Source organism: Heterocephalus glaber, unplaced genomic scaffold (genome assembly GCF_053883595.1).
Source record: "Heterocephalus glaber isolate CG9 unplaced genomic scaffold, H.glaber_assembly_v1.0 deba00001606, whole genome shotgun sequence".
NCBI lineage: Eukaryota > Metazoa > Chordata > Mammalia > Rodentia > Bathyergidae > Heterocephalus > Heterocephalus glaber.
The window spans coordinates 12,571,213-12,594,300 of NW_028258377.1; the positions used below are offsets into that span (position 1 = coordinate 12,571,213).

At 40.3% G+C, this 23,088-nt stretch overlaps 1 protein-coding gene and 1 non-coding gene across 20 annotated transcripts in view; both read right to left on the reverse strand.

Moving 5' to 3' along the window:
• Nsd1 (nuclear receptor binding SET domain protein 1) overlaps positions 1-23,088 on the reverse strand; it is a 138,027-nt gene that overhangs the window by 109,974 nt on the left and 4,965 nt on the right. The window lies entirely within an intron of this gene.
• Positions 1,663-1,784, reverse strand: LOC147822936 (U11 spliceosomal RNA). Its single transcript, XR_015444900.1, has one exon. It is a non-coding gene; the product is annotated as a U11 spliceosomal RNA (small nuclear RNA).

Below are 23,088 nucleotides of genomic sequence, written 5' to 3' on the forward strand. Positions count from 1 at the left end.
AAAATCTAGGAGTAAATCACTAGCACATGGAGAAGTTTAGTATGAAAAGGGGACATTTAAAGCAGTAAGGGAACCCAATAAATGATGCTTGAACAGGGCCAGGATTTAGCTCAGTGGTTTCATTGCCTGTCTCACAAGTACAAGGTCCAGAGTTCGATCCCTGGTACCAGAAAAAAAAAAAAAGATGCTTGAAGAGCTAATTAGCCATTTGGGAGAAAAATACAGCAAGGAAAATTCCTATATGGCTGAGTGAGGCAGCACATGCCCCTAATCCCAGTTACTTGGGGGCTGAGGCAAAAGGATCACAAATTCCAGCCCAGTCTGAGGGATCTAGAGAGACCCTGTCTCAAAACAAACGCAGAAAGAACTGAGATACAGCTCAGTGGTAGAGTTCTTGCCTGGCATGTAGCAGGACCTGGATTCAATCCCAGTACCCAGGAAAAAAAAAAAATCCTGTATGTATTAAACATTTTCAATGTTAAAAAATCTTAAGGATAGAGAAAAATATTCATAACACTGAATTGGTAAAGAACTTCAAGAGTGGCGACACAGAAATCAAAGGATTTGATAATAAAATTCTAAGTATGACATTATGATTCCATGAAAAGTTAATGTTTTCTGAACGAATTGTGAAAAATCACCATGAAAAACTGGGCATGATGATTCACACCTGTAACTGCAGTTCCTGGGGAGGTTGAGGTGGGAAGATGGCAAGCTCAAAGCAAGCCTGAGCAATTTAGCAAGACTATCTCAAAACAAGGGTGAAGCTGGGCCTGGTGGCACATGCCTGTAATCCCAGCACCGAGGAGGCTGAGGCAGGCTACATAGTAAGCTCAAGGCCAGCTGGAACTACATAGCAAGACCTTCTCTCAAAAAACCAAAAAAATTAAAAAATGAAAAAGGGTGAGCCCTGGATTCAAAGGGTTCTGTGTACCAAATTCACTGTTAGGCCCTTGGTTCAAAGCCTGGTACCAAGAAAAATAAATAAATAAAACATAGTGAGCCCACGTCTTAAAAGAAAAAAAAAAAAGGCAAGCCAGGGATTTAGCTCAGTGGTGCCACCGCATGCCTCATAAGCACAAGGTCCCAAATTCAATCCCCAGAACCAAAAAGAAAGGCAATTCTTTATATACAAATATAGCATAATCTAATATAGTATGAGCCACCAAACAGAATAGACAGGAAAGAACAAGATACAGAAGTGGTGCTATTGTTTAAAAACAAAAACCAAGGGCCAGGGATTTAGCTCAGTGGTCCCGGCATCTGCCTTGCAAGCACAAGGTCCCGGGTTCAATCCCCAGTACCAAAAAAAAAAAAAATTTGCAGCCTATAATCCCAGCCACTCAAGAGACTAAGGAAACAGGATCCCAAGTTTAAGGCCAGCCTGGACGACTTAGTGAGACCTCATCTCAAAATTTTAAAAAGAGCTAGGAATGTAGCAAAGTTAAGCACTTGCCTAGCAAGCCCCTGGTTAAATTCCTAGTACATTAAAAAAATTTTTGAGTATCTGGGCATGGAGACATGCACCTCTAGTCCTAACTACTCAGCAGGCTGAGGCAGAACAGTTTGAAGCCAGGAATTGCAAAGTAATAAAGTAACACTGCCACCCAGGAGGGGTATGGGGTATTATTTTTTTAATCTACTTTTTTTTTCACAATGAGGAAGGATGCTGGGATCAACAATCACCAGCTGCCCAAAAAGTAGGCTTCCAAAATCTTGTGAAGTACATTCCACAAGAAGAGCAAGTTCCTCTACATGTGCTACTTACAACTGAAGCCCTTTTCTATGAGATGATTTAGACTTTAAAAAAATAAACCCTTTTAAAGGAGCTCTAAGTCTGAGGAGTAGACAACATGAGCAAAGATCTTCCCAAGCTGAAAAAAAAATTATGGAAAAGAAGTTGAAAAAAAAATTATGGAAAAGAAGTTATCACTGAAATTAAATAGTGGCAGATATATCCAAGGAATAGTGTAGGGATTAATCTCCCTTTACGAATCTTGTGATGAATATGTGAAGATGGCAACTAGTGGCCCACAGAACAATACTGGGATAGTAGAACTACAAGGAACAGTATGATCAAGTTGGAAGCCTTGTAACGTGTTTAAATGACTGCTCAACACAGAAATCCATGCCCCTCTCCAAAACCCTAGTTTGACATGGACTGAAAATTGGGTGATATACATACATTCTTGTTGTTTTGGCTTGGCTTTTTATTTTCGAGATAGGGTTTTGCTATGTAGCGCAGGCTGACCTCAAACTCATGGCGATCCTCCTGCCTCAAGCCTTCGAATGCTGGGACAGGGGTGCACCACCACACTTGGCTACATTTTCATGTCACATTTGTTAAACTTTTATAATAGTCAAAAAAATCCCTTTAAAGCATGTGTTATAAGCTTAATGCAATTTTGCATTAATAGAAAAGCAAAACATAAATAAAAATGAATCTAAAATTGTAATAAAATATTTGTTTTAAAGACATCTTGAAACCAAGCCTAGTGGCCAACTCCTACCTACAATCACAGCTACTTGGGAGGCTGAGGGAGGAGGACGTTGGAGGGCAGCCTGGGCAATTTAGCAAGTCCCTGACCACTGCCTCCCAAAAAAAAGAAAGAAAAGAGGGGCTTGGGATGTAGCTCAGTCCCAAAGTCTTGAGTACAAGGGGGAAAAAAGGATAAAGGACCATCTTGAGAAAGTCAAATCAGATCAGAGGAAAATCTGACCATTGGTTGAAGTTCTTCTCACCCATCTGAATATAAACACACAATCTAATACTAAATTAAAAACAAAAGAGAACCAGGCATGGTAGAATATGCTTGTTAATCCAGCACTTGAGAATCTGAGGCAGAAAGATCACTGAAGTTCAAGGCCAGCCTGGACTACACAGCAAGATAATGTCTAATACAGAAAAGGGAGGGGAGGACCAAACCCTCAGGATGCCATACTTCAACAATATAAACTTAGAACCTTTTAAAGTTAACAAAATGGGCCGGGGATTTAGCTCAGTGGTTCCGGTGCCTGCCTTGCAAGCACAAGGTCCGGAGTTCAATCCCTGGTACCAAAAAAATTTTTTTAAAAAGTTAACAAAACTATACAAGCTCCAGTTAGCACTGCCTAAGATGCCCTTTTAGTACCTCTCTCCCACTATCAGTGACATTTTTCCGGCCCTTTATAAAGTTAACTCTTTTTGGGGGGGGTACTGGATTGAACTCGGGTCCTTGCACCTATGCAGCAGGCGGCGAAACCACTGAGCTAAATCCCCAGACCAACCCTTGAGTTAACTCTTACTCAACTTTGGATGCAAACCACCAAGTCAGTTTTTGGGGGTAGCCTCTCTAACCATCAGACTAGATCAGGTCTCCTCAGGCTACACATTTCAAAATTCACTACAGCTCTATGCCTTGTCCTCAATTTATTTTTTGGGTTATTTTCATTTTATTTTTGAGGCACTGGACTGAATTCAAGGGCACTCTACACTAACACATACCCTCAGTCGTTTTTTATTTTGAGACAAGGTCTAAATTGCCCAGGCACGACTCAAATTTATGATCTTCCTGCCTCAGCCTCCCAAATGCTGGGACTATAGGCATTCATCACTGTACCAGGCTTAGTTTTCTCAGTTTAACTGCAATTACAATCATGTGCCATAAAGTGGTTTCAGGACCACATATACACACTGGAGGTCCCATTAAACTCTTGTCACCTAGTGACAACCACCTTAGTTTAAGTATGCTATTCTCATGTTTACACAGTAATAAAATTTGCCTAGTCGCATTTCCCAGGGTGCCTCATGTTAAGTGATACCCAATTGTGTATGAACTTGAAAAATTACTAGTTTAATGTTTATCTCAGTTTACTGTAAGATCCTTGAAGGCAGGAACCATGTCTGTTGTGCTCATCGCTTTATTCCCTGCACTTACAACAACACATGGCACTTTGTAGATACTCAATATTTGTTGACTAAGTAAATGAATGAATGAGCAAGAAAAAACTTAATGATGACCTGGGTGCACAGGTACACCTGTAGTTCCCCACCTCCTCAGAAGGATCACTTGAGCCTAGAAATTTGAGAATAGCCTGGGAAAATTAACAAGGACCTGTCTCAAAAATAAAACAGCCAAGGGCTGGGGATTTAGCTCAGTGGTGCCACTGCCTGCCTCAAAAGCACAAGGTCCCAAGTTCCATCCCAGGTACCAATCAATCAATCAGTCAATACAGCCTAGTGTAGTGGCACACACCAGTAACCTCAGCAGCATTCAGGAGGGCAGAAGCAGAATAGCCTTGAGTTCAAAGTCCAGCCTGAACTACACAGTGAGACCCTGTCTCAAAAAAATAACAATAACAGTAACAACAATAATAATAAAATATTGCAAATGTGGTTTTTCTTCTTTGTTTAATCCTTAAAATATAAGACTATTTTAAGTTTATGTGGATGGTAAAACAGCATAGAGTACACAAAAGGAGAGCTTGTATTCACAAACCCACAAAGCATTTCCTAAGGTCTCACACACATTTAAAGCTACAGCCAGTGGGCACTTTGTCCTCCAGTTATGAGTAATCTAGGAATATTTCAGAAATTTAACTAGATTCCTCCCATAAAAGACTGAGATGAGGGGCCGGGGATTTAGCTCAGTGGTTTCGCCGCCTGCTGTGCAAGTGCAAGGACCTGAATTCGATCGCCGGTACCAAAAAAAAAAGACTGAAATGAAAGAGATATGAAGAACACTTGAGAAAAATGAAAAAGTATAGCAGATGCTAAGAGGCTCCTGGTACAAACCATTACAAAACAGAGTGTGGGGGCTGGAGGTTCAGCTCAGTGGCTCCAGCACCTGCCTGGGAAGCACAAGGTCCCAAGTTAGATCCCAGGTTTCGCAAAAATAGAAAAGAAACAGTGTGTGTGGGGGGAAACAGTGTGCTCTATGGTTTACCCGTATTTCTTAAGATTCTCAAAGCTAAACCTTTTAGATTTATGAAAATTCTGTATCCAAGTTCCTGGTGAAAAGATATTACCCTAATGAATGGCTCAAATACCAACCTAATAAATGGAAAGAAGCAATAAGAACTCTTAAATCTAAGACAAATAAGTCTGCTAAACTGATTTATTAGTGACATGCATCTATTTGAAAAGTTGATGTTTGCCAGACAGCATCTGAAATATCTGATTTTTATAAAGAAAAATCCTGGAGGCAAGGCATATGTAACCTGAGCACTCTAGGAGGCTGAGACAGGAAGGTCATTAAATTCAAGCCCAATCTGAGCAATTTAGCAAGACCCTGTCAAAAAAAACAACTAAAGGGGCCGGGCAGGGATTTAGCTCAGTGGTGCCACCACCTGCCCCACAAGCACAAGGACCTGAGTTCAATCCCCAGTACCAAAAAAAAAAAAAAAAAAACAACCAGGGATGCAGCTCAGTGCAAAAGGCCTGGTACAATCCTCAGTACAGGAAGGAAAAGAAGGGAAAGGGAGGAAAAAGAAAGAGATTCTATTAGTTAGGTATTACTTCCATTAATGACTGAAAAATTCCAAAACAAAATTTGCAGTGGGACACTATTAATTGATGACTTCAATTCTGGCTGATCTCTAAAGTCTGGTTATCTACCACGATGCTCTCCCAAAATTTAGACCTGGGTGCTGGACTAAGACCTGCAATTAAAAAGTTGTGAGTTCACCACTAAAGACTATTTTGAAATATACAAAATAAAGTTGTTACAATCTCTTCCAACACAAAGTATATCTTAATGGAATGAGTCTTTTGCTAGACTTTAAGCATAGTAAAAAGAAATGAGCTGGGCATGGCAGTACACACCTGTAATCCCAGCATTTAGAAGGCTGAAACAGGAGGATCACACTCAGTTTGAGACCACTTTGAGCTACATAAAGGAAACCCTACCTCAAAAAACAAAAACAAAAACAAAACAAAGAAATGACAAGAAACAAGAATGTAGCTCAGTGAAAGAGAACTTACCTAGCATGCACAAAGCCCTGGGCTCCATCCCCAAAACCACAGAAAAAAAAATTTTTTTTTTTTGGTACCGGGGATTGAACTCGGGTCCCTGCGCTTGTACAGCAGGCAGCGAAACCACTGAGCTAAATCCCCGGCCCCAAAAAAAATTTTTTTAAAGGAAAAGTTGTGGGCCGGGGATTTAGCTCAGTGGCACTGCACCTGCCTCACAAGTGCAAGGTCCTGAGTTCGATTCCCAGTACCAAAAAAAAAAAAAAAGAACATATAAAGGAAAAGTTATGACAAAAGCTAATTTTAGGCCACCAAAGTGGCACAGGCCTATAATCCCAGCACTCTGGGAGACTAATCCAAGGGGATCACAAATTCAAACTCAGCCTAGGCAACTCAGCAACTTAGTGAGACCTGTTTCAAAAGGCAATTGTAAAATTCATTTGAAACCAGAAAGACCTAGAATAGCAAAGGCAATTCTAGGCAATAAAGGCAAGGCAGCGAATATCTCAATTCTTGACCTGAAATTATACTACAAAGCTACTCAGCATGGTATTGGGGAAAAAAACAGACCTGAGGATCAATGGAACAGATTAGAAGATTCAGAAACAACTCCAGACATACTCAGCCACCTTATCTTTCACAAAACAGCCAAACACCTTCACAGGAAGAAAGCCTCTTTAATAAATGGTGCTAGAAAAACTGGCTTTCCGCATACCAAAGATTGAAACTAAACCCGTATCTTTCACCAGGCTCTAACCTAAACTTGAAATGAATCAAAGATCTACATAAGAGAAGCGGGCCGGGGATTTAGCCCAGTGGTTCTGGCGCCTGCCTCACAAGCACAAGGTCCCGAGTTCGATCCCTGGTACCAAAGCAAGAGAAATGAAAAACACTAGGGAGGGAGGGAGACAGAGAAACACTAAATCTGCTGAAAGAACAGGCAGAACTCTCAAAGACAATGATGTAGCCAAAGACTTTATGAACAAAACCCCAACTGCACAGGAGCTATCACAAAGAATCAACAACTGGGATCTCATCTTATTAAAAAGCTTTTGCACATTGGGCCAGGGATTTAGCTCAGTGGTTTCGCCGCCTGCTGCCCAAGCGCAAGGACCCGGGTTCAATACCTGGTACCAAAAAAAAAAAAAAAAAAAGTTTTTGCACAGCAAGAGAAAACACGAACAGAGTGAAGAGACAACCCACAGTGTGGGAAAAAGTCTTTGCCAGCTATTCCTCAGACAAAGGACTATTATCTAGAATAAATAAAGAACTTACAAAAATCAGACCTCCCAAATTTAAAGACCCAATGCAAAAATGGGCATCTGAAATGAACAGACACTTCTCAGACGAAGAAGTAGAAATGGCAAATAAATATATGAAAAAATGTTTAATACCACTGGTCATTCAAGAAATGAAAATTAAAACAACTCAAGGGGTCCAGGGATTTAGCTCAATGGTTCCACAGGCAAAAGGACCCAAGTTTGATCCCTGGTACCAAAAATTAAAAAAATTAAAATTAAAAAAACCTCAAGAGATTCCATCTCTCTCCAGAAAGAATGACTATCAAGAAATCAACCAGAAAAAAAAAAAAAAAGAAATCAACCAGAAAAAAAAAAAAAAAGAAATCAACCAGAAAAAAAAAAAAGAAATCAAGCAGGGCCAGGGAATTAGCTCCTTGGCACAGTGCCTGCCTCTCAAGCACAAGGTCCTGAGTTTAATAACCTGTACCACACACACACACAAAAAATCAACCAATAACAAATGCTGGAGGGGCTGTGGGGAAAAGGAACCCTTCCCCATTGTTGGTGGGAGTGTAGACTGGTGCAACCACTGTGGAAATCAGTGTGAAGATTCCTCAAAAAACTGAAACTAGGGGCTGGGGACTTAGCTCAGTGGTTCCGCTGCCTGCTGCCCAAGTGCAACGACCTGAGTTCGATCCCCGGTACCAAAAAAAAAAAACCCTGAAACTAGAGGTTCCCCGAGCTATTCCCCTCGATATCTTCTTGAAAGAATTAAAAAGATCACACCACAGCAATATATGCACATCCATGTTTATAGCAGCACAATTTGTAACAGCTAAACCTTGGCAACAGCCCAAATGCCCATCAACAGATGAATGGATAAAGATGTGACTTTTTTATACAATGAGTACTACTCTACCATAAAGGATGACCTGACCAGGGATTTAGCTCAGTGGTTCCGCTGCCCACCTCACAAGCGCAAGGTCCTGAATTTGATCCCCAGTAGCAAAAAAAAAAAGAAGGAAGGATGACCTTCAGACATTTACAGGTAAATGGATGCACCTTGAGAGCATACTCTTAAGTGAAATAAATCAGGCATGCATGCCTAAATACCGCATTGTTTCTCTGGTGTGAGAAACCAAAAGTGGAAATAAGGACTTACCAGATATTGGGAAATGGGAAAATGTTCAAATGAGAAGGAGAACAAAGGAGAAGGGAGAAAGAAAGGAAGGGACAAAAAAAAGTGAAAATAGAAGGAAAAAATGGAAACAAAACTTTTGTACATAGGGAGAGGAGGGGGCTTGAGGGGAGGGGGGAATGGGAAAAAAGAAGTGGGAGGTACCATGTACAGGTGCAAATGCCCTATGATGACTGTTATTATGTATGCCTAAAATGTACCAATAAATGTTTTGCTATTAAAAAAAAATGGTGATTTTCTGTAACTTAAATAGGCTACTAAATCTTACAACTCACCACTTTAATTACAAAATATTAACCTTTATCATTTTGGCCACATTCATCCAAATAAAGTAATAATAAAGACAAGCTATAATTTCATGACTTAAAAGATAACTATTTTGGGGCCAGGGATTTAGCTCAGTGGTTTCACTGCCTGCTGCGCAAGCATAAGGACCCGAGTTCGATCCCCAGTACCAAAAAAAAAAAGAAAGATAACTATTTTGTGCCACGTGGCTTTGATTATATAACTTTCTCCAAATGATGTGTTCATGGGCCAATCCCTACTTATTTTCAATTTACAATTCTAAAATACAAATCTTGCTTTCCTGTGTGGAGGAGAATCAAGATGTAAGATATGACTTAGGGCCGGGGATTTAGCTCAGTGGTTCCGCCACCTGCCTCGCAAGCACAAGGACCCAAGTTCAATCCCTGGTACCAAAAAAAGAAAAAAAAAAAAAAAAGAAAGAAATGACTTAGGCATTACTTTATCTCACAGACTCTTCCCTCATTTCTCCCCCAAGAACTGTGCTAGGCCCCAAAATACAAAATAAACACAATCTAATCCAAAGCCTAAAGTTGTAAATTTAGTAAGGAATACAGAACACAAAAATAATTGTGACATATAAAAAATAATATGACAGCATGGAACTTTTCATCTTCTTTTCCAAAAACCAAGGAAAAGCAGTAAGAGAAGAAATGCTGACCAAAATGATGATTTAAATAAACAGCCGACCAATAAACATCCTTCCTATTAACCAGCAAAGTTGCCTGGTAGTTAATTCAAAATCCAAATTACAGCAGAGTGTGATGGCACACACATGCAACACTAGCACTCTAACAGGCTAAGGGAGGAGGACTGCAAGTTCAAACTGAGCCTTGGCAATTTAGAGATTTTGTCTCAAACTAAAACTTTTAAAAATGAGCCAGGTGTGGTGGCACATATCTGTAAGCTTACTCTGGGAGACTGAGGTGAGAAGATCACAATTTTGAGCCCCGTGTAGGCAACTGAACCTTAGTAAGACTCTGCCTCAAAAAGTTTAAAAAGGGGAGGCTCAGGCAGGAGGATTGCTGTGAGTTGGAGGACAGCCTGGGCTACATAGTGAGTTCAATCCCAGCCTGAATTACATAGTGAGACACTGTCTCCAAAAAGAGAAATTTAAAAAGGGCTAGGGATGTAGCTCAATGCAAAGATTCTGGGTTCAATCCACAGTAAAATAAAAAAGAGAGAGAGAAAAAAAGTTTGGGGAAAGAACTATTTACTGATAGGCATTTTGTTTTTTCAAGACAGGGCCTCTCTAAGTCACTAAGTTGCCCAGGCTGGGCTAGAACTTGGGAATCTTCTGCCTCAGCTTCCCAGAGTTCTGGAATTATAAGAATGCACTATCACTAATGATTTCTTTTTAGAGGTGACGAAAACCTTCTGGAATAAGATAATAGTAATGGTTGCACAATTTATATATAAAAGAAATGGCTCTGAATTGTGTGCTTTATTTATTTTATTTTTTTTTGGTACTGGGGATCGAACTTGGGTCCTTGTGCTTGCAAAGCAGGCGGCGAAACCACTGAGCTAAATCGCCGGCCCTGAATTGTGTACTTTAAAATGACAAATATTTCCAGACACAGTGGCACACACTTTTACTCAAGAGGCTGAGGTAGCTGGGCAACTTAGCAAATCTTATCTCAAGAAAAAAAAGAAACTGAGACAGAAAGAGCTTAGTGAAACCATCTCAAAATAAAAAAGGGGGTAAGGGGGCTGGAGATTTGGCTCAGTGTGAAGGTCCTGAGTTCAAGCCTCAGTACTGTAAAATAAATACAAAGACAGGTGGGTTTTTTTTGGTACCAGGGATCGAACTCAGGACTTTGCGTTTGAGAGGCAGGCATCAGAACCACTGAGCTAAATCCCCAGCCCAATAAAAAGATAGTTTTTTAAAAATTTTAAATAAATAAATAAGGTACTAGAGGCCAAGAATGGTGGCACACACCTGTAATCAAAGTACCAGGGAAGCTGAGGCAGGAGGATCACAAATTCAAGACTAGCCTGGTCTATACGGCAAGTCTAAGTCCAGCCTAGATTCTGCAGGGAGACCCTCCAAAAATATACATGCCATGGGGGGGGGGGGGGCCAATATTGGACATGTAAATCAGTGGTGGAGCACTTGAAACCTAGGTTCAACCCCTAGAACCGCAAAAAAAGGAGGGGGGAATGAATGTTTAAGTTAAATTTTACCTCAAGTTATAAAAAAGTGTCTAGCTCCCCATGATTAACTATTTCTTGTTAAAGGGAACATTCATTTCTGGTATGATAAACTGAAAAACTATCTCACTACTTTGTAGATACACTTACATTGTGGTTGTTATTAACTTAGCTATAACTCAGAAGTCAAACAAAAGTAAATCTTCATAGTAGACAGAATTTACACTGGGTTTTGATGGACACTAGAAGCCACATTCAGGGCCACTTCTATTTATGTTATGATGCCAAATTTATAAGCAGACAAAAAAAAATTCTCATTTTAATCTTCCATTTACAACAACCATTCACTAAAAATACATTTTGTAGTAAACACTGTTCTTACTCTTTTACAACGGTAGCAGCAGCAGGACAGATGACAGGTGCGCTGAAGGCAGATGGCCTTCACTGGAATAGCAGCACCATCACTTGGGCAACCACTTAATCGCTCTATGTAGTATCAATTTCCTAATATGTAAACCTACAATAATGGCTATACCTAGCAACTCATGTTGGGTTGTTCTGAGGGTTGAATAAGATAATACTTATTATGTGCTTAGTACAGACAGCCCAGCTGTCTAGCATATGGTTCTCAATTTGACAACAGCAGCCGATATCCACCATGTGCCATGCACTGTGCTATGATTTAATTTCCAGAACATTTTATAGATTGAACCTGAGGGCCTGGGTGAATAGCTAAGTGGCAGAGCACTTGCCTCACACGTACGAGGCCTAGGTTTGGTGCCTAGCACCACAAGGAGAAAAAAATGCTATGACCAGCCCAATCGAAAAAATACACAAAATCTAACTTTTTTCATAATAAAATATAGTACTCAACAAACTTCGAAAGGTACTGCCTAGTGCCGGGGATTTAGCTCATTGGCACTGTGCCTGCCTTGTAAGAGCAAGGTCCCCAGTTCAATCCCCAATACCAAAAAAAAAAAAAAAAGAAAGAAAGAAAACAAAATCCTAGTTGCCTTTTCTCCAGAAATTGACAACCAGATCCTAAAATTCATCTGAAAATGCAAAGATACCCAAAACAACCTTCAAAATGAAAAAGCTTAGTGGACTCATACTTCCCAATTTTAAAATCTGCTACAAAGCTACAGCAATGAAGGCTATGATACTGGCTTAAAATAAACATTTAGATCAATAGATGAACACAACTGAGGGTGCAGATATAAATCCACAGATAACCCAGGCATGGTGGTGCATGTCTGTTAACTCAGCACTTCGGAGGCTGAGGCAGAAGGATCACCAAGTTCAAGGCCAGCCTGGACTATACAGGTAGACTCTATCTCAAAAATTTTAAAATCCATACATATTTTCAACAAGGGGGTCAAAACCATTCAGGTAGAGATGGGTGAGGTAGTACCCATGCGTGATGCCAGGGTGCAGGAAGCCAAGGGGAGGATCCCCACTTGAAGGCCAACCTTGGCTACATTGCAATTTCAAGGCAGCCATACTATACAGTGAGAACTGTCTCAAAATTTCTACCATTTAACTGGGAAAAGAATAGTCTTTTCATTGGGCATGGTGGCAAAAAATTCAGATAAAATCATACTTTTAGGCCAGGCATGGTAGTGCATGCCTATAATACCAGTACTTGGGAAGATGAGGGAAGACTGCTCCAAATTCGAGGACAGCCTGGGCTACATAGTGAGTTCAAGGACAGTCTGAACTACATAGCAAGACCTTATCTCAAAAACCAAAAAATAGCCTTATGTCAAATAAAGCAGATTGCACTGATGGACATCAAACTTAAAAAATAAATAAATAAATAAATAAGAATAATCTTTTCAACAAATAGTGCTCAGACAAATGGATAACCATAAGCAAAATGATAAACCTGGGCCCTCATCTCAGGTTATCTATAAAAATTAACTCCAGCCAAGTGTAGTGACACATATCTATGACCCCAGCATTCTAGGAGTTTGAGGCATGAAGATCCCAAGTTCTATCCCTGCCTAGGCAATTTAAGTCACTTAGCAAGACTGTCTCAAAATAAAAAAGGTTGAGCCTGGGATTTAGCTCAGTGGTGCCACACCTGCCTGACAAGCTCAAAGTACCAAAGTAACAATCCCCAGTACCAAAAAAAAAGTCTAAGCCTGCATGGTACTGCACATCTATATTCCCAGCACGGAGGAGGAGAATCACGAGTTTGAGACCAGACTGGCCTACACAGTGAGTTCAAGGCCAGCCTGAATTACGTACCAAGTCCCTGTCTCAAAAAACCAAAAAAATTTAAATTAAAAAAGGGAAGGGGGCTGAGGATGTAGTTCAATGTGAAGACCTTGGGTTCAATCACCAGTACTACCAAAAAGAAAAAAAAAGGGGGGGGGGATTGAAACAGGGTCTTGCTATGTAGCTTAGGCTGACCTTAATTAAACTCACTTCACAGCCTAGGCTGGCCTCCAACTCCTGGAGATCCTCCTGCCTCAGCCTTCCAAGTTCTGGGATTACAGATATGCGCCACCAGCTAGGATAGTTAAAATTTTTAAAACTCAATAACAGTGCGTAGGTTTAGCTGAGTGGTCAGGCATGCAAGACCTTGAGTTTAATTCCCAGTACCGCAAAAAAAAAAAAAGAGAGAGAGAAAAATGTCTTTGATATATACAACTATAAATAGTCACCGTGCAATAAAAATGTTTAAAAAGAAAATGTTTTGAAAAAAAATAAAATTAGAAAAAGGAAATGTTTTGATGTAAAATCCCAATGACAATTACTAGTACGGTATTAATGTCTATTATTATTACTGGCATATCACCAACTTCACCAGGGAGCCCCAATAGCTCCAATTACAGCATCAAGAGAAATTAGAAATGACATGGGGAATATATCCTAATAATTCACAAGGGAAGATTAGCTTCAGTTTCTTGCTGGCATATGAGGGGATATCATATAACCAGTAATTATTTTTAATTTAATCTAACATGTAAATATAATTGTTCATCCACCAAAACAGATTTTATCCTTCCAGCAATCTTTAAAAGCCTATTATGGAAGGGCCGGGAATTTAGCTCAGTGGAACGGGGCACCTCCCTTGTAAGTGCAAGGTCCTGAGTTCGATCCCCAGTACCAAAAAAGAAGAAAACCCTATTATGGGGTCAGGGATGTAGCTCAGTAGGGCACCACCTGCCTGGCAAGGGCAAAACCCAGTTCAATTCCTGGTACCAAAAGAAAAAAAGCCTATTATGAGCTGGGTGTGGTGGTGCATGCCTATAATCACAGCACTTGGGAGGCTGGGGCAGGAAGATGCCAGTTCAAAGCTTGCCTGGGCTACATAGTGAATTCAATGCTGGTCTGAACACCAAGACCTTGTTTCAAAAACATACATACAGGGGCCAGGGATTTAGCTCAGTGGTTTCACCACCTGCTGCACAAGTGCAAGGACCCGAGTTCTATCCCCGGTACCAAAAAATAAAATAAAATAAAAAACAACATACATACATACACACACACACACACACACACACAAATGTCTATTATGGCCGGGGATTTAGCTCAGTGGTTCTGCCGCCTGACTCGCAAGTGCAAGGTCGTAAGTTCGATCCCGGTATCCCCAAAAAATGAACAAACAAATAAATGTCTACTATGGAGCTAGGCATGGACCCACACCAACAATCCCAACACTCTGGAAAGCTGAAGCAGGAGGATTGCCTAGAGTTCGAGGCCAGCCTGTACCCTGTATCTAAATAGAAAGGGAAAGGAAAAAAATGAGAAAAAAAGAAAAAAATAGAAACAAAGTTTTTGTAAAGAAGGGCTAGAGAGTAAGGGAATGGGAAAAAATAAGAATCAAGATATACCATGTCGGGGCTGGGGATTTAGCTCAGTGGTTCCAGCGCCTGCCTTGCAAGCACAAGGTCCCGAGTTTGATCCCCGGTAGCAAAAAAAAAAAAAAGATACACCATGTACAGCTACAAATTCCCTATGATGAATGTGATCATTATGTATACCTAAAATGTACCAATAAGGGCTGGGGATTTAGCTCAGTGGTTCTGCCACCTGCTTCTTCGAGCACAAGGACCCAAGTTCGATCCCCGGTACCAAAAAAACAAACAAACAAAAATAAATAAATAAATAAATAAAATGTACCAATAAACTTAATTAAAGAAAATTAAAATAAATAAATAGCCCAAGCTGGGCTTTAATTTTGGAGATCCTCCTGTCTGAGTCTCCCAACGTGCTGAGATTACAGGACTATCCCACTACTCACTCCCAGCTCTCACCACTCTGTTTTTATGTTGAGTCCCTGAGTTGCCCAAGCTAGGTATGGACTTGCCATCTTACTCCCTCAAGCTTCACAAACTACTGAGACTATGGCATGTGCCACCAAGCCTGACCAAAACACTTTTTATTTTAGTAGTCAAACACTAGGATCAGTTGGGTGTAGTGGTGCATCCCTACAATCCCAGTGCAAGAGACTGAAGCAGGAGGATTGGTAGTTCAAGGCCAACCTAACAATTTAGGGACCCTGCCTAAAAAGCAAAAATCTATCCAAATGTCCTTGAATAGATGAACAGTTAACCTACCTAAGCTACTGTGTATTTGCCATAAAAAATTACTCAGTAAACAAAAGGAACATTCAGGCCCCGGGCATGGTGGAGCACACCTGTAATCCCAATCCCAGCACTCAGGAAGCTTGAAACAGAAGGATTGCTCCAGTCTGGGCTACATAAGGAAACTCTGTCTCAAAAAAAAAAAACAAAAACAAACAAACAAACCACCCTCCACCCCACCCCCAACCCCTGCTCAGCCAGATGTGCTGAACATATTTATAATTGAGGTAGGATGATTACAAATTGGAGCCAAGCCTGGGCAACTCAGGGACTCTGTGACACCCTGTCTCAAACTCAAGACAAAAATTCAACACCTAGACATCTCCTATTCAAATTATAGAAAATAAAAAACAGCTGGGTGTGGTGGTACACACCTATAATCCCAGCACTCAGGAGAGGATAAAACAAAGAGGATCACCAGTAGTTGGAGGCCAACGCGCGGGCTAATGAGTTCAAGGCCTAAACTACAAAGTGACACCCTGTCTCAAAAAACAAAACAAAAACAAATAATAATAAATATACAAATATTAAAAACAGGCTGAGGATCCTTTGTATAGAATATTTATTTAGAAGCTCAAATTTTTTTTTGGCACCAAGGCTTGAACTCTGGACCTTGCCCTTGTGAGGCAGGCAGCGGCACCACTGAGCTAAATCCCCGGCCCTTGAAGCTCTATTTTAATAATATTTTAGAAAGTCTATTGAAAGAGCTCTTCTGTTTGTGAAGAGAAAAGTTAAAAACTGAATGTACTGGGCCGGGGATTTAGCTCAGTGGTGCCGCCGCCTGCCTCACAAGCCCAAGGACCCAAGTTGGATCCCCAGTACCAAAGGAAAAAAAAAAACCTATTAGGGCTGGGGATTTAGCTCAGAGGCACCGCACCTGCCTCCCAAGTGCATGGTCCTGAGTTCAATCCCTGGTACCGCAAAAAACAAAACAAAACAAAACAAAAAAAACTGAATGTGCTGATCTAAAAAATATCCACAAATATTCTTAAATACAAAAAAAGAAAAAAAGAGGCTGAGGAGGTAGCTCAGTTCACACCCCATAGCTCAGTGCATAGGGCTGGGATTCAATCTTCAATATCTTTTTTTTTTTTTGAGACAGGGTCTCACTATTAGTTCAGGCTGGCCTTGAACTCACAGTGATCCTCCTGCCTCAGCCTCCCAGATGCTGGGACTGCAGGTGTGCACCACCATGCCCAGCCATCTTCAACATTTTATATTTAAATTTAAATACATAAATAGGCAGATAACTTTTTTTTTTAAAGGCTAGGATGTAACTCAGTATGAAAGCCCTGGGTTCAATTCCCAATACTGCAAAATAATAACAAAAAATAATTATTGATATAATCAACAACTTGAATGGCTCACCAGTGAAAAAAGCCAATCCCAAAAGGCTACATGTTTATGTCATTTACATAACTATTTTGTGAGTGTATGTAGTTAAAGGAATCAAACTCAGAACCTCCCACATGTTAAGCAAGCACTCTACCATTGAGTTACACCTTCAACTCTTTTGTTGTTGTTTTTGTGTTTGTATGGTAATGCTAGGGACTGAACGCTTTAAAAGGCTTTGAGATCATTTAAAGAAGTTTCAGAAATGATTCAATTAAAATCAAATCCATCATCAGAAAGAAAGGTAGGCTCTCCTTTAAAGCGATTTTTCTAAAAACCAAGAATAAAAAATGAAATGTGTATGACAAAGAACAGCCAGCAAAAAACAAAAATGTAATGAAGTTATACCCTTTAGCAGTAACGATACTGAAAACTAGTTATCCCAAATTCTTCTAATCATCAAACAAAAATGGAACAAATTCCCAAGAGTTAAAACAAAAATGGAAATTCCATATTATCTGTCAAATAAGCAGGAAAAGTTTGAAAGAACAAAATTTCAAAGACATCTTCCTCAAATTCACAACTCCATCTTTCATACATACTCTCGACACAGAAACAACCATCACTTACTGAGCACCTACTTCAGGGCTAGCACTGTGCTACTTGCTTCAGATTAATTGCTTACTTATGGGACAGTGGTCTTACTATGTTGCTCAGGCTAGTCTGGAACTCCTGGGCTCACGAAATCCTCTTACCTCAAGTCTCCTGAGTAGCTGGGATTACAAGTGCACACAGCACCTGGCTCATATAAATTATTTTGTTGCGTCTTCTCAACAACTGCGCAAAGAAAATACTATCCTCAATTTAAATGTGAGGAGCTGGGCCTCAGAGAGATTAAGGGCTTTCTCCAACTAAATAGGTAGTATAATAGAAACAAAAATGAAGCCAGGAATAATCTCCCACACCCATAGACTCAAACTACTCAGGAGGCTGAGACAGGAGGACTGGTCAAGAACTAGTGTTCAGAGACCAGCACCGGCAACAGAGATCCCATTAAAAAAAAAAGGGGAGGGGGACAATGAATTTGGGTTTTATGAGGAAACCATGAAGAGTGAAACAATGAAGGTACACCCTTAAATAGATTTCTAATTTTAGAGCTAGGAATAATTTTATACAGCATAACAAGCTGTAGTATGTACATGTAACCACTCCCCAAAATGACTGTAAACTACATGAACTACAAACATGTACTAATAAAACAAAATATTGAGAAAAAATTTTTATATAAGCATATAGAGTTAGAGCAAAAAATTAAAGACTGGTAATAAATGCTTCCTGGTACAACAATGGAAATGAATAAAATCTGAGGGAATCTGTATAATGTAGTAAAAAAAAAGTCAACTATACAGCATGGCATACAGGCTTAGATTTATACCTTTTATCTTCTGATAAGCCTGTCCCACCCATACGACTATAAATTCCTTGTCACTTGCCTATGATATTCCCTTACTGACATGTATCTGCTCAAAATATAAATAACCACTTTGTGAAGTCCTCCTTAGTAACTCTAGGCCACCTGGGATTTAGCTCAGTGGTTTCACCACCTGCTGCACAAGCGCAAGGACTGGAGTTCGATCCCCAGTACCACCAAAAAAAAAAAAACTCTAGGCATTCAGGGCAAGGGATTTAGCTCAGTGGCGCCACATCTGCCTCGAAAACACAAGATCCTGAGTTCCATCCCAGGTACCAGAAAAAAAAATAACTCAAGGCATGACTTCCTCCACATTTTCAAAGTATTACATATGTACTACCTACTAGACCATTTAGTATTCTATATTGCTATTTTTTGTATTTGTCTTAACCTCACAGTGAAGTTCCTTATGAGCATTTTCTTTTGTTTTGAAACAAAGTCTCACTAAATTGCCCCACTGGCCTTACACTGATCTTACCTGATCTTACACTCCCCCTGCCTCAGCCTCTCCAGTAGCTGGGATTATAGTTGTGCACCATGCCCAGCTCTTTCTTTTTTAAAAATACTAGCAGCGGCCGGGGATTTAGCTCAGTGGTTCCACCACTTGCCTCGCAAGCACAAGGACCCGAGTTCGATCCCTGTTACTAAAAAAAATAAAAATACTAGCAGTGTCTAGTACAGAGGAGATACTCCAAAATGTTTTAATCATTTATGTGAATCAGTGACCCCAAGGTTTCTACCTTTAAAATGAACAGGAACATGATGTCATCATTAACACAAAAGAAACATGCTTGGCAATAAGAGGTTCACTCAGGAGGCTGAGTGAGGCAGGAGGATCACTGAAAGTTTGAGGGCAGTTTGAACTAAATAATGAGACCCTTTCTCAAAAAAAAAAAAAGAGAGGGCCAGGGATTTAGCTCAGTGGTTTCACTGCCTGCTGCACAAGCACAAGGACCCAAGTTCAATTCCCAGTACCAAAAAAAAAAAAAGAGAGAGATAGATAGGTCCAAATTGTTAACATTACATTTAAGAGAATCTCAGACAAGATGGTAATTAGAATTTCTTGGTCTGAAAGTTCAGAGTGACGATCTCATACAGCAGAGAAGCAGTAAGATGAATCAATAAAAGTTGATGATACCACAGATAAAGCAGAGGAAGAAAAAGAGCAAGAAGTCAAAAAAGAGTGATGATCAAAACGCTGCAAATCTGGCAGGCTAAGTAATGGAGAGGGTGTCATTTGTGATTTATGAAAGAATAGTTTCAGAAGAGTGAAGGATACAGAAGTAAAACCACAGAGCATGAGAGAGATAAATGAAGTAGATAACTTTCAAAAAAAAGGAGTTACAATTTTAAGAGGAAGATTCCTTTAGAATAAGAAGATGCCATCAAGGTTTTAGGCAGAAAAACTGACATAGTGGAAAGGCTGAAAATGAAGATCCGAGGAATAAATCAAGGTTCCTCAGCAGGAGAGTGTCAAGAGAATATGTCAGATCAATTTTCTTCTCAGAGAGGAAAGACAGGAGCAGAGAATTGCTAGGATGATGGCAGAGGAGAAAACCCCTGAGAAATAATTTTGTCTCAGGCACCAACATTTTAACCTTGGACATCTTCTGTACTCACGTCTCTCATTCTTCAAATCTAGGATCCAATCTTTGCTTCCAATAATCCCAACAGTGCTACCAATTTTCTCCCGTTGAAATACTATAATTTTTTAGATGCATCTTCTTTCTTTCTAGTACTGACTACTGTCTTTTTCCTTTCCTTTTTTGGGGGGGGAAGGGGGTGCACATGCACACGCATGGAACTGAATATTGAACCTGGAGCCTTCTCACTAACCTATATTACTGCCCCGGCCCTTTAAGTTTTTATTTGAAACAGTTTCACTAAATTGTCCAGGGTGAGCTTGAAATTGTGATCCTCCCATCTTAACCTCATAGTGTACTGGGATTACTTACAGGCGCAGGCCACCATGCCTAAGTCTAAGTCTCAATTACTATTCTAAGAAACTCCAACATCCTTAGCAGATCTCTAGGTCTCTTCCAAACCTTAATTTTATTATATCATCTCTCAGCAGAAAATGACTCAATCTGAATTTCTAGGGCCCTATTACTAGTGTACATCCATTCTACACAAACAATCCCCAAGTGCCCTCTGAAAATGTCATGTTCATTTAATACTCCAATTTTGACCCTGTTTCAAAAAGTAAAATATAGCTTTCAATAATAACAGCCTGCTGCAGCACACATGCCATAGATTCACCACCAGTGACTTGGCAACTTGATGAGACACTGTCTCAAAAACAGGGCTAGGGTGGTAGCTCAGTGCAAAGGCCCTGAGTTCAATTCCCCTGTTCCACAAAAAAAAAAAAAGGAACAGATCAGGATTAAAAGCTACATACAACAATCATTTCACATCACTATACACAAAGAAAATAATTAAAGAGGGACTGAGGGTGTCATTCACTGCTCGCCTAGAGAGCACAAGGCCCTGGGTTGGAACCTTAGCACAGGAGTGGGGAAAAAAAATTAGAACACCAGAAGGAAAACTGAAGAGGCTGCTTGCTTATTCCTGACAGGAAGTAAATAGTGTGCTCAACACTAGGTTTACAACAGAAAAGGTCCTGAGTTCAACCCCTGGTACTGGGGGGAAAAAAAAAACAAAAACAAAACAACAGAAAACACTTGATTTATGCATCTTCCTCTCATGTTAGACAAGACTTAGCACCCTAATAACTATGGTTACCTATTCGCAATAGAATTTTATTCTATAATATTATACAGAGACAGGTGTGGTGGCACATGCCTACAATCTCAGCACTTGGGAAGCTGACAAAAGATCAATGCAAGTTGAAGGCCAGCCTGAACTACATAGCAAGGACCTGGTCTCAAAAAACCTAAATAAATAAATACTAATAACAATAATAATGTTACACAGAGAATAAAAGTCAACATTTGCTAAGGATTTTCCGAAATTTCTACCCTAAGCATAGGCCTTTTAAGTGCAGATCAGTGAATTTAAATTAACTATCAACAATCTACATCATATGAGTACACAGAATTATTTTTATTGTTTTGTTTAGTTTTTTGTTTGTTTTGAGACAGTCTTACTATGTAGTCCAAGCTGGCCTTGAGTTTACAATCCCATCAACTCAGCCTCTGAAATGCTGGATTACAGGTGTACCTCAAGACTGGGTGGGAAAGGTTTCTAGGAATTGAACACAGGGCCCTTGCTCTGAGCTACATACCCAGCCCCTTTTTTTTTTTTTTGGTACCGAGGATCGAACTTGGGCCCTTACATTGCACAGCAGTCAGCAAAACCACTGAGCTAAATCCCTGGCCCACCCAGCACTTTTTAAAATGAGACAGGGTCTCACTAAGCCACTAAATTACCCAGGCCAGGCTGGAATTTGTTACTTTTTTTTTGGTACCCGGGATCGAACTTGGGACCCTGCGCTTGCAAAGCAGGCAGCGGAACCACTGAGCTAAACCCGAGGCCCCTAGGCTGGAATTTGTAATCCTCTTGCCTCACCCTCACAGTGTTGGGATTACAGGCATTGTACCACCACACCTGGCCAAGAATTTTTTTAATTATATCTTTCCCAAACTACTGTTTAGCTAAATTCCTATTCTGAGGCTGACTTCATTTTAAATTCTCAATCTAAGAGCTGAGCGTGGTGATACACACCTGTAATCCCAGCACTGATAGGTTGAGGCAGGAAGGCTGCCCCAAATTTGAGGCCAGCCTGGGCTCATAATGAGTTCAAGACCAGCATGGACTACACAGCAAGACCTTGTCTCAAAAAAACCACAAGTAGCCAGGGATTTAGCTCAATGGTTCCACCGCCTGCCTCGCAAGCTAAGGACCGGAGTTCGATCCCCGGTACCAAAAGAAAAAAAAAAAAAACCCACAAGTTCCACTGCCTGCCTGGCAAGCACAAGGTCCTGAATTTGATCCCCGGTATGAAAAAAAAAAAAAAAGGAAAGGAAAAAAGCTAGGTGTGGTGGCATACACCTGTAATCCCAGAAAGTGGCTGAGGCAGGAGAATCACCTGTGAGTTCGAGGCAGAGACCCTGTCTCAAAAAAACAAAGACAGGCCTGGGGATTTAGCTCAGTAGTTATGCTGCCTGCCTTGCAAGCCGAAGGACCAGAGTTCGATCCCCGGTACCAAAAAAAAAAAGCAAAAACAAATAAGATAATAAATTAGAAACTTTCTCCTTTACACTCATAAATTCTTTGAGCAATTTTTCTCCCTGAAAAAAAAAATTCTACATTTATACAAGTTTGCTAATTATCACATTAGACATATAACACACTGCCTACAGGCACAATTTGTTCTGTTTTGTTTCGTTTTGTTTTGATTTTTGGTACCGGGGATCGAACTCACGTCCTTGAGCTTTCAAGGCAGGTGGCAGAACCACTGGGCTAAATCTCCAGCCCTACAATTTGTTTTTAACAGAACCAATACTCCAGTAACATTCGTTTGCTATGATGTATCAAAGGTTTACATTTCTTTTTTTTGTTCTTTGGTACCGGGGATCAAACTTGGTACCTTGGTACCTTGCTTGCGAGGCAGGCAGCAGAACCACTGAGCTAAGCCCCTGGCCCAAAGGTTTACATTTCTATGTGCATGCTTCTAGAGAAATGTTTATCTTCATCCTCACATCTAAATTTACATGTGAAGCCGGCCAGGCATGATGGCATGTGCCTATAATCCCAGCACTCAGGAGGCTGAGGCAAGAGGATTGCCATGAGTTCAAGGCCATCCTGAACTATACAAAAAGCCCAGCTCAAAAAACCAAAGAATAAATTAACATGTGACAACAAGGAGATTAACTACATACAATTAA